Source organism: Hordeum vulgare, chromosome 5H (assembly GCF_904849725.1).
Source record: "Hordeum vulgare subsp. vulgare chromosome 5H, MorexV3_pseudomolecules_assembly, whole genome shotgun sequence".
NCBI classification, from domain to species: domain Eukaryota; kingdom Viridiplantae; phylum Streptophyta; class Magnoliopsida; order Poales; family Poaceae; genus Hordeum; species Hordeum vulgare.
The window spans coordinates 90,939,096-90,951,684 of record NC_058522.1 but is presented as its reverse complement, the minus strand read 5'-3'; positions in this window follow the sequence as shown (position 1 = coordinate 90,951,684).

Below are 12,589 nucleotides of genomic sequence, written 5' to 3'. Positions count from 1 at the left end.
CTGGTGGCGTCTAACTCCGGCGAGGTTGGGGGTGAGGCGTGGTGGCGTGGGAGCTCGGGCCTTGGGAGTAAAATGGAACACAGTGGCGATGGGGGTTTCTCCGGTGGCGTTGGCTAGGGCGGGGAGGAGCGGTAGTGGCCGGGGCAGCGTGGAGGATTTCCTACTGGGGCTCCTCTCCTGCGAGGGGAGGGCAGGGGCATGGTGGTTCTGGCGTGGGAGGAGGGGGCCGAGGGGGGGGGGGGCGTGGGACGGCGGTTATATAGGGGCGAGGGGGCTCGGGGAAGGAAGGGGGAGCCGAATCGGGAGGGATCCCAGCGATCCAGGAGGTCACGCCATGGAAGGGCTGGTGCGCCGGGAAGGAAGGTCTCGTGGGGAAGAAAGAAGGAAAGAAGAAGAAAGGAAGGAAAGAAAGAAAAAGAAAAAGAAAAGGGAAAAAAAGAAAAGGAAAGAAGGGTTGCGAGGGGGCTCGAGCGTGGAGGTGCTGCGTGGGGGTAAGTGGCGGTTGGAGAGATCTCTCCAGCGATGGGGAATCTGGCCCCCGATTTTTTTTAAACAACAAGGGAAAAATAATAAAAGGAAACAAAATAAAAAGATTTATATGGGGTATTATATACCAAATCGATCAGAAAAATATTTCCTAATCGTTTATGATTTTTCCAACACCAAAATAAAAACTTTTAAAAAAAGTTTTTTTTAGAAAAATCCCTAAGGCTTTATTTTCTTTTTGGCAATTAATTTCTCCATAAAACTTTGGCTCAAAATATTTCAGAAATGCCTCACATTTTGGAGGGTCATTTTCCTCCGCTCTTTCTTGCGTGCAAGAATTTTGTCGGGGCATTTTCTCGGGGAAGAAAAATATAGAAAAGCAAAAGGAATTTTTTTTGAAAGAATTCAAATGCAAACTCCATTCAAATTCTTTATAGTTGAAGAAGTCATGTCATCTTCTCTCATTGCTTTTGAATTTGAATTTACCGGAGAAGGGGAAAGTCATTTTTTTCCCTCTCATTCAAAAGTTTTGAAAAGTTTCAAATTTCACTCAAGTTTCAATCACTCAAGCAAACAAAAATCTAATAATTATTCTAAGATTCCAAAATTTGGGATGTTACAAAGCTACCACACTTAAAATGGATCTCATCCTCGAGATTCGGAGGGGCTAGAAAGAAAGTTTAGGGTTTGGGGGTCTTCTAACAAATCCAACTTCCGGCAAAGTGGGATGCTATCACACTTAAAATGAAGATTACTGGTCCCTCAAAATGTTTTAACGATCCTCTGGGGTTTTGGCAACTGACTTCGCATAGTCTTCATATTAAATCCTTTGGTGATGCTCTCCCGTTATATTCATAACGTTTCCATCAAAATCGAGGGTTCTTCTGTGGATATAAGCTTCTTCCGTTACTGGGTCTTCTTTAACTCACCGTCTCGTGATCAATTCTAAATAACCTATCGACGATTCTCATGGTGGTCTACGATTTGTGGGTATCCTGCACAGAGAGGGGTCTTGGTTCCATCCTGACCGTAAATTTTCCTACGGGTGACAACAAGTGTCATGTACTTTGGGCTTTCATCATACCATTCTAAGGCTTAAAAAAATGCTTCAAAGAACGTCGTTTCTCACTATGGGTAAGTCTCTCAGATTTACCATTCCGAATAGCAAGAGAATGATAATAGTAAGTCGTCATGGTGGCCAAGCCATGTCGCACTGAAATCATTACCTTGTATAAGGCTTAGTGAATCTCGTATTCTAACACTTGGGCATCCTCACAAGCATTGCAGAGTTTCTCTTGTACACGAATGAAGTTCGGATAAATCCAATGATTCTGCAAGCTGAACAAAACATCTATCGTAACTTCACAACTCTCAGGTTTTCGTATGCTCCTAGGGAAATGTTGCTGATACAAGTTTCCTTCTCCAAAAGATAGTACTTGATCCTTGTTAGTCCCGGGGTCTGGGGGTTGCAGGCATACTTGGAATCACTACGCCTTAAACCCTGTAGTGTTTCCTCCATCATATAATAAAAATCCTCAGTCTTATTTTTGGTACACACGCCACTCTGTGAGATACTTTCCATTGGTGTGTTTACCATGAAAATGTATTGGTTCATCCATAAATCATACTCATTTCATAATCAATCCTTTATTACATCCTTAATTTCTCCTCAAAAACTCCAATTCAAAAGTACTCTATTACAAATGCTGCCATCCACATTGTTCGGTATGGTCGAGCATTTCTGCCAACTTTATTCATCTGCCTCTCTTGGAGGTACTTTAGTTCCACTCGAACTTTCCGAGGTGCTCCTTGAAATCATCCATCTTTTGCTTCATCATGGTGGTCATGAGCTTCATCTCCATCATCTCCGCACGTACCTCACTCAGGTATTCCTGGGTATGACGGAGTTTTGCTTCAAGTATTTCTCCGATCTGACGTATGGCTTCCATGGCAGCTTCACGAACAACATCAAAGAAGGTTGCTCGTGGTACACGTGAAATGAAAAAGTATTTCCCCATAGTCTTTGGACAAACTCCTTTCACATGGTGGAGGTGTACTTCCACGTACCAAAGTTCTACTCCACTTTCCATGAATTGGTAGCCTTTGTAGACCGCATCACCTTCAAGATGAATGTGCTTCATCATGTCCTTCAGGATTTTCGGGTAATCATGATCACTGGTCAGGGTCATGATCGTTTCTGGGCCCTTGAGGAATGACTCGTAGAGAGTTGTCATCTGCAGGTGTCAGTAAATAGGTACTCAGAGGAATGTATGTGTCTCCTTGGTAATCATGGTACATTCCTACTCAGTGGATCCTGTGGGTTTACCGATTACTACCACACTAAAAATGAATTATACTCATGCCTACATAGACCATATTTTCTCATATCCTCATAAATGTTAAGAGATCTTTGTTCGAAGAGAAACAACGCATACAGTTTCAACATAGGCAATCATGAGACAATAAATTCCATTTATTCATTATGTTATTACAATCTCAGGGACTTCTGTTACAAAAATTTCACTCCATGATCTCATGAAAAACAAGAGTTCTTCAGATTACACTAATTGCCGCGGTCAAAACTTAACTACTCCTTCTTAGCTTTCTTCCTTTGTGGACAATCGCTAGCAAAATGTCCTGCTTCCTTGCAACGAAAGCAAATGAGTTCTGACAAGTCTCGAGGCGTCTTAGTGTTTGCTTTTTTTCCTTGGGTTTCCGGCTTCCTTCCTGAGCACATGTATTTGTGGTGGCCAAATTCCATACACTTGTAACATCTGACATGACTCAGGTCTATGTCTGCAGAGATTTGGCTCTTCCGAGGGTACTTTTTCTTCTTTCCGGACTCCTTTATTATGGCCAGTTCTTCTATTTCAAGTGGATCAAACTCCACTTTTTCCATCGGGAAGTTTCCAAGATACTCTTGGCTTCCCTTCGTGCAATCCTGTGAATAATGTCCTTCTTCTTCACATGAGTAGCATGCATTGGAGAAAAATCAGGTCAAACCTTGTCCATCAGGTTCTTCAATATTTTCATTCATCACCGGTTCTTCTAGAATCTTCTTCTTGAGTGTTTCCTTCATTGCTTCTTTCTGTTGCTCGACAACTTGTTGTACCTTGGGGTAAATGTGACATTGAGCTGGGTAGTGGGTGGTTCCTTCACACAGGAAACAAGTCACCTGACTACTTGGGCACTCCTCAGCTGGGTGATTTTCTTCACAATGGGTGCATCCATCCTGGTGTTCTTCCTGGGTGTGTCCTATTTCTCCACAGATCTTGCATGCACAAGTCTTCTCCTTCGGATTATCATAGCACTTCTGAATGAGACGGGATCTTAACAGAGTCTTCCTGAATTCGTCCCAAGTTTCTGCTCCACTAAATCCTTGTATGGCAAGGTGCATTTTCCACCAGATTGCAGCACTTTGTGTAAAGTACAGAAGAGCGTGTTCCACTTCATAGTTCCTTGAGATCAAGTTGCTCCCGAAGTGGTTCTCCATGTTGTGAATCCATATATCAGTCTCCAGCTGGGTCATTGGTCCAGAGACTACAAGTCCAGCTTCATACTCCATCTGGTAGGGTTGAGGTTTTGGGGATGATACGGGTAAGAGAGGGAGGAAGATACACACAATACAAAAAATATTTTTGAGAATAGGTTTTAGTTGTGGCCGTCGAAAAACACACACCAATGACGGCTCAAAAATCATCGTAACTAACGTGGGTATATAATTGGGGTTTGGACTTCTAATAAACATTGGAAACTTTCGGGGTCTTCGAGTTCTTCGGGTCTTGAGAGTCTTCAATTGGCGTAGCTTCAATGCTTCAATTGCATGATGAAATCCTCTTTACTTTGAAGTGGGAGTCGGTTGATCCTTCATGTGGTCAAAGGGGTAAGGGTATTGTCTAACTATTGGAGGTGGGAGGGAACATTCGATGAAATCAGAAGAGATGAGAAGTAAAAGGTGTTGTTGAAAATAAATTTTTTGAGAGATCCTATCCTAAGAAGTTTCCAGTTTCTAGGGTCACCTCCTACAGTCAACATGTGCTCTGATACCATTTCTGTAGCGACCCGACTCAAAACAAGTCAAGCCTCTGTGTTTCTGTGCCATCCCAGGATCAGTATGCTGGCACACACAGTACATCAATGTATATATCAAAGTGCAATCACATGTAAATAGCGTAAAACTGATATATACCTTAAATATTTCAGCGGAAGCAGTCAAGGGAGTGGAGTCCCAATAAACACCAACGGCAAGTTGAGTGTAGACCGTAACCCTGAATCGTACTCTTACTCGTCGAAGAAAAACATCTGCAACATAAGACGTTGCAGCCATGTAGGTCAGCATATTGAATATACCGGCAAGTCACATAAGAGAGGGGTGAAAAGTAATCATCTATACAATATGCATATATGGCAGGTGGTGCTAGAAGTTTTTAGCGAAAAGCAAGTCTTCTCCTACATCAAGAGAGGGCTAAAAGCAAAATGTTACTACATTGCTGGTTGTTAACGAGATGGTTCCACCAACCAATTCTCGTACCCATGTTGTCAATAATACCCACATCAATATTATTATTTGTGTTGAGAATTTCAGATAACTTCAGTTTCTTTGGCTCAAGTTGTCCATGACCGTGGACATGGCTAATCGATTAGGTTTGAGTACTCTGCAGAGTTTTGCCCACGTTCCCCACAAGATTTGATTGCCTCCGTGTATGTCCTCGCACTTCAGGGTGTTTGAAGACCGGATGGTCAAAACATGGTCTTTCAACGGGTCCCTCTGAATCCCTTTCGGTGCCCATCCATTCCTACCATTCTTCTACATCTGCTAGCACCGCCTGTCCAGAGTCGTCGCGTTGTCCAACCAAGCCAGAGCCCATAATGACTTGTGGCTGTGCAGGTAAGCCTTGGGTCTTGAAAATATCCGTTTGTCTCTTTGAGCCTGGGTGAAGCTTTCCGCAGGATGTCATGGCCGTCTCCAGCATCCCGGGTCATCCACTGGTTTCTCCAGGGAGCCGATCAACCGTCCTTCACCCAGAGTTGCATTGCATCACGAGGTCTTGAAAGTCTTGACTTAACCGGTCTTGGTTATCAAATTATTCTCGCATCACTCGTGATAAACTCTCAACCAGAATCCCGTCTACTCAAGCATAGCAATATGAAATTTGTCGTCCCGGACAAAGTAACGGGGTTGTTGGGTGCCTACCACATGATACTACAACATGTAACCATAATTTCCAAGTACCTAGTCAGCATGCAAATTGGGCATAGGATGGTAGAACTACGATGCATAAAACATAGGTGATACATGATCAAATGACTTGCCTGGCGATGTTGACGAAGAAGAATTTCTCGAGAAATTACTTGATAGACTACTCGTCACTCTCCGATGAAATCTATATAACAAACATATCATTCACATAAGCACTCATACTAGCAATCATTCTAGCAATCAAAACAAAAGAGAGAGCAAATAGGAATCCGAAGGAAACTTCAAATAAGACTAGGGAGTCTTCTACTACATCAAACACTAAATATTTTTTGTCAAAAAAAAAACTTAAATTACTGGGAACTAAGATATAAATTTAACTAGGATAAAATAAAGTATTTTTCACAAAACTATTTGAAAGTATTTCCAAACGGGATTTGAAACAGTGGAGAAACCAATTGCAAGTTATTAGAGAACTAGAATTGATTTCATGATAACATATAAAAATAAAAATCAAAACTTCTTGCAAACCTACTGTTAACTAACAGAAACAAAACATAATCTTTCTGAAATATAAAAGAAAATAATTTAAAAACAACTAAAGAAAGGAAATTAGTCACAATCCTAAAAGAGGTGAAACAGAAATTGTTTCACAAGAAACAATGAGCTCAAGTACTCAAACAAATCTGCAATTTTTACCACTGATAAATAAGATCACTAGTGATCAGTAGAAAAAAGAATCAAATTAAAAGCTATTTTTAAACTCCTGGAATAGGAAAAACAAGGTCTAAACTAAATCTGATCTAATTCACATTTTCAAATTTCAAATATAGACAAATTATATGTTTTTAAAAACTACATACAAATTTTGATCTATTAGAAAAAGAATCAACTCCATTGGACTTACGGATCAATAGTTATTGGCAAAATAAAATTGAAACTCTCTCTGTTTTTGAATTAACATTGAATAACTCAATAGCTAATTAGTGAGCGGGGGTCCACGTGGCGTGTTGTGATTGGCTCTGGGGTGTGCATTGCATATGCTAAACAGCGGATGGCCGCTATATAAGAAACCGCTTCGGCTAAACTTACTAATAAAAATAACCGCTGGTTCTTTTAAAAGAACCGAAGGGGTATCTTCAGATCTAATCTCACACTTAGGATTTTAATCGAACGACTAAGAGAGGGGATGGGGTTGCTCACAGAGGTGGCTGCCGGTGCTGGCTCTTCTCCGGCGAATAGGGACGTGGTGGTCGACGGGGACGAGGCTCCGGCGAGTCTCCGGCGGGTCCGGCGGCACCAAATGATGGCGGCGAGGCTCCGACGTCCGAGGGAGGCGTCGGCGAGGCGAGAGGGAGCCGGGGGCGTCCTGCTCGAGCTCCTCGAGTTCCTGGTGGCGTCTAACTCCGGCGAGGTTGGGGGTGAGGCGTGGTGGCGTGGGAGCTCGGGCCTTGGCAGGAAAATGGAACACGGCGGCGATGGTGGTTTCTCCGGTGGCGTTGGCTAGGGCGGGGAGGAGCGGTAGTGGCCGGGGCAGCGTGGAGGATTTCCTACTGGAGCTCCTCTCCTGCGAGGGTAGGGCAGGGGCGTGGTGGTTCTGGCGTGGGAGGAGGGGGCCGAGGGGGGGGGGGGCGTGGGGCGGCGGTTATATAGGGGCGAGGGGGCTCGGGGAAGGAAGGGGGAGCCGAATCGGGAGGGATCCCAGCGATCCAGGAGGTCACGCCATGGAAGGGCTGGTGCGCTGGGAAGGAAGGTTTCGTGGGGAAGAAAGAAGGAAAGAAGAAGAAAGGAAGGAAAGAAAGAAAAAGAAAAAGAAAAGGGAAAAAAAGAAAAGGAAAGACGGGTGTGAGGGGGTTGGAGCGTGGAGGTGCTGCGTGGGGGTAAGTGGCGGTTGGAGAGATCTCTCCAGCGATGGGGAATCTGGCCCCGGATTTTTTTAAACAGCAAGGGAAAAATAATAAAAGGAAACAAAGTAAAAAGATTTATATGGGGTATTATATACCAAATCGATGAGAAAAATATTTCCTAATCGTTTATGATTTTTCCAACACCAAAATAAAAACTTAAAAAAAATGTTTTTTAGAAAAATCCCTAAGGCTTTATTTTCTTTTTGGCAATTAATTTCTCCATAAAACTTTGGCTCAAAATATTTCAGAAATGCCTCACATTTTGGAGGGTCATTTTCCTCCGCTCTTTCTTGCATGCAAGAATTTTGTCGGGGCATTTTCTTGGGGAAGAAAAATATAGAAAAGCAAAAGGAAAATAATTTGAAAGAATTCAAATGCAAACTCCATTCAAATTCTTTATAGTTGAAGAAGTCATGTCATCTTCTCTCATTGCTTTTGAATTTGAATTTACCGGAGAAGGGGGAAGTCATTTTATTCCCTCTCATTCAAAAGTTTTGAAAAGTTTCAAATTTCACTCAAGTTTCAATCACTCAAGCAAACAAACAAACAATCTAATAATTATTCTAACATTCCAAAATTTGGGATGTTATACAATAGTAATTTGTTTACCACCATATGTTGCTTTCATGAGAGATGTTGATAACCCACAAGTGTAGGGGATCGTTTGTAGCCTTTTTTGATAAGTAAGATGTCGAACCCAACAATGAGCTAAAGGTAGAATTAATATTCTCTCAAGTTGCATTGACCACTGATAAAACTCTACGCACGCTAATGCTTACTTTGCCTAGAATAAGTATGAAACTACTTTGCGGGAAAGAATCTATAAGTACTTAGTAGGTGTCGGAATCGGGGCTCAATAGACCGAGAAAGGTTCGAACCTTCGGGTGTGCTCGCTCTCCAACCCCGTTCTACCTCTCAACTTCACTACGACTCTCGGGTGGCTCGATCTAAGGAAAGCAAACAAGAAGACACGAGCAGTTTACCCAGGTTCACGCCACCTTTCGGTGTAAAATCCTACTCCTGCTTGTCTCGATTGCTTGAGGTGGAAGACGAGTACAAAGTGGATATAATGTGGGATCAGATCCTTGCTACATAGGCTAGGCCTCTCTTTTATAGTGGCCTTGGCCCTCTTCCCCCCTCCCCGAAAACACACTCGGCGGGAAGGGTCGCCACAATGGCCATTTTGAAAGGGGACAAGATTGCGGCCCGCCCTCACAAAGGTGGTCTTCGCCTGAAAAAGCCCTTCTGCAAGACGCGCTAGTGGGCTCGGGGGTGACCTCTGTCCCATTGAGCCCCCAGCCTCAGTCCTCTTGCACCAAATAGAAAACCTTTGGGAGTTGCGTTAGGAGCCCGCCAGCTTGCCCCGCTTCCTTAGCACGAAAGTGGAAATCCCCCTATCCGTGCATGTCGGCACCGCTCTTGCGCCGCGTGCGCAACCTACGTCACTCATGTGAAGGCACACGGTTACGAGACCCTCATGAGGTCACCCTTGATGAGCTCACCCCGCGAGGGCCTCAGGACGTGTGCTTGCAGCAAGCACCCTCTCGTGGTCCTTCGGGATGATCCTCAGACGCTTGCCTCATGAGGCAAGGGCCTTCGCGACGGTTTTCCGCGTTCGTCTTGCCGATGGGTCGAGCCAGTCTTGTGTAGCACGCCGTGCCTGGGGCCGCGGGCTGCGAGGCCTAGCACCCTTGGTCCCAGGGGACCGACAGTAGCTCTCGGGCCTGCTCGTGCATGACCCTGTTGACGTGCAACTATTCCTGACTTGATGCCTCCCCGGCAACGTCGCCAGAAAAGAGGTGCTGCCAGTTGCTCAACAATTAACAATTTTCTTGCAATGGCCCACCAACGCGTGGGATCACGACAGTTTTCGAGGGTAGAGTATTCAACCCAAATTTGTTGGTTCGACACGATGGGAGTGAAAGGATATTCTCCAGTATTAGCAGTTGAGTTGTCGGATCAACCACACCTGAAAGATTAGTATCTCCAAGCAGGATATAAGCAGCAAAGGTAGTATGATAGCAACGGTGCTAGGAAAGAATCTGTTGACGGCAGATTATTCCTAACTGAAGTATCAATGGCGCGAGAAAAGTATTGTAGCAGGTAGTAGCAGAGTAACGAGTAACAGCAGTGGCAAGGAACATCAATAGTGATAGCAGTAGCAAGTAGTAGCAGTAGCAAGTAACGACAACAACAAGTAATAGTAGTCGCAACAGTAGTGGCAGCACCAGCAGGACAAAGCAAGTAACAGTGGCAGCAAGTAACAGTACTAACAGCAGTAGTAAGGGCAGAGCAAGTAACAATTGCAGTGGGACAAACTCGTAGGCAATGGATCGGTGATTTGTCGGATGACATTCATCATGCAACAGTTATAACACGGAGAGATATGTGGCTAGCTCCCGTTTGTCAATGTGATGTTGGCATGCATTCCGTGTGTAGTCATACGTGCTTAGGGAAAAGAACTTGCATGTCATCTATTGTCCATCCCTGTCGTGGCAGCGGGGTCCAAATGGATACTACGGGATATTAAGGTTCTCCTTTTAATAAAGAACCGGACCAACGCATTAGCACTTGGTGAACACATGAACTCCTCAAACTATGGTCATCACCGGGAGTGGTTCCGGTTATTGTCACTCCAGGGTTGCCGGATCATAACACATAGTAGGTAACTACAGCTTGCAAGATCGGATCTAAAACACACATATATTGGTGACAACATAATAATTTCAGATCTGAATTCATGGCACTCGGGTCCTAGTGACAAGCATTAAGCATGGCAAAGTAGTAGCAACATCAATCTCAGAACATAGTGGATACTAGGGATCAATCCCCGTCAAAACTAACTCGATTACATGATAGATCTCATCCTACTCATCACCGCCCAGCAATCCTACGAATAGATTACTCACAAACGATGAAGAGCTTCATGAAATTGGAGAGGGAAGAAGGTTGATGATGATGATGGCGACGATCTCCGTGATCCGGAGCCCAAAACGGACTCCAGATCTGCCCTCCAGGGCAAGAACGGGATGTGGCGGCGCCTCTGGATCATGAAACGCGATGAAATCTTCTCTCTTGATTGTTTTTGGGACGAAAGGGAATATATGGAGCTGTGTTTGGAGGCGGTGGAGTCTCGTGGGCCCCACAAGCCCTGACGGCGCGGCCTGGGGGGGAGGGGTGGCCGTGGCCAGTGGGCTTGTGGCCCACTGGTTCACCCCCTGTGGTGGATCTTTGCGCAGGTATTTTTCATATTTTTCAGAAATATTCTCCGTAAATTTCAGGACGTTCCGAGAACTTTCATTTCTGCATAAAAACAACACCATGGCAATTCTGCTGAAAACAGCGTCAGTCCGGGTTAGTTCCATTCAAATCATGCAAATTAGAGTCCAAAACAAGGGCAAAAGAGTTTGGAAAAGTAGATACGATGGAGACGTATCAACTCCCCCAAGCTTAAAACCTTGTTTGTCCTCAAGCAACTCAGTTGACAAACTGAAAGAGAAAGAAAAACTTTGACAAACACTGTTTGATCTTGTTGTTGCAACTATGTCTAACTCATAACCAGAATTTCATAAAGATCACAAGTTAACCACATAAGCAAATGACACATAGGTCTCACGGTAAACTAATATCAATGGCATAATCAGTTAGCGAGCAAATAATAATGAGTTTCAGATACCAATAATTCAATCAAAACAAGCATGAAGCAATATGAATAGGTGGTATCTCGCTAGCTCTTTCTGAGACCGCAAAACATAAATGCAGAGCACTTTCAAAGATCAAGGGCTGACTAAACATTGTAATTCATAGCAACAAAGATCTAGTCAAAGTCCTACTCAATATCAATCAAAAGGAAAGCATAAAAATGACAGAGGTGCTATCTAATTGGTGCTTATATAAGAAGAGGATGACTCAACAGGAAAATAAATAGACACGCCCCTCGTAGAGGGAAGCATTGATTTGCAGAGGTGCCAGAGCTCAAGCTTTGAAAAAAGAGATAGTAATTTTGGGTGGTGACGGGGATATAGCCCTAGGGTAGGCTCATAGGTCTGACCAATACGTCCTACCCAAGGGCACCTCATTATTAGTTTAAGGACTACAAGGGAAATTCCTACTGGATCGTGACAACATCTAATCCACTCGGTACGGATCCACTCAGACAAGTACATTCCATCCACTCGGATGACAATCAACCACTCGGCCGTATGACTCACTCGGTCATGCAAATACCAACAGTCGGCAAGACATCTGTAGTGGGCTGACATTATGGCATCAATGCCCCATCTTGTAACATAAGAGGTGAGGAGGTGGCGCATTCTATATAAGCCACCCCCTCCACATAGCTAGGGGCTAGTTTTTCTTCTCCCTCGGCGGGCTCATTCTTTCCCTCGAGCTCTGGCTCTCTCTACACCATGTAACTCATGTCCATGACAGATAAAACAAAGCCTCTCCGGAGCACGAGACATAGGGTTGTTATCTCCAGTGTGAGAGGCCCGGACTCGCTAAAACCACTGTGTCACCCATGTGCATCTTGATAGATCATGCTCCATTATCCTACCCCCTTTCTACTGTGAGACTTATACCCATGACAGTTGGCGCCCACTGTGGGGCATGGCTTCTATCGAACCATGATGCAGATGGTTTTTTCATTCATGTATGTTCAATTTCCTGTTCATATAGTTCATATTGTTTGTCTCCATGTTCATGTAGCTGAATCATCAGCAAAAGAAAGGGAAAATATAGATCTTCACCAGACGAGACACAAAAAGAAGGATCAAGAGTTTTCTCTCTTGTGAATACTATCCGCTTCTGATCTAACGATCAATCAATGATCTGCTAATTTGTTTTTGTCTCTTTTGCATGTCCACCCATTCCTGCATCCATGCTGATTGGTGCAATTGTGTACAAGAATCTAAAGAGCTACAGACGCCGGTTCATGTAGCTAGTCACCTCACGCAGACGATGACTCCACGTCAGCTCATCGCGGCCTGCTGTAACAGCG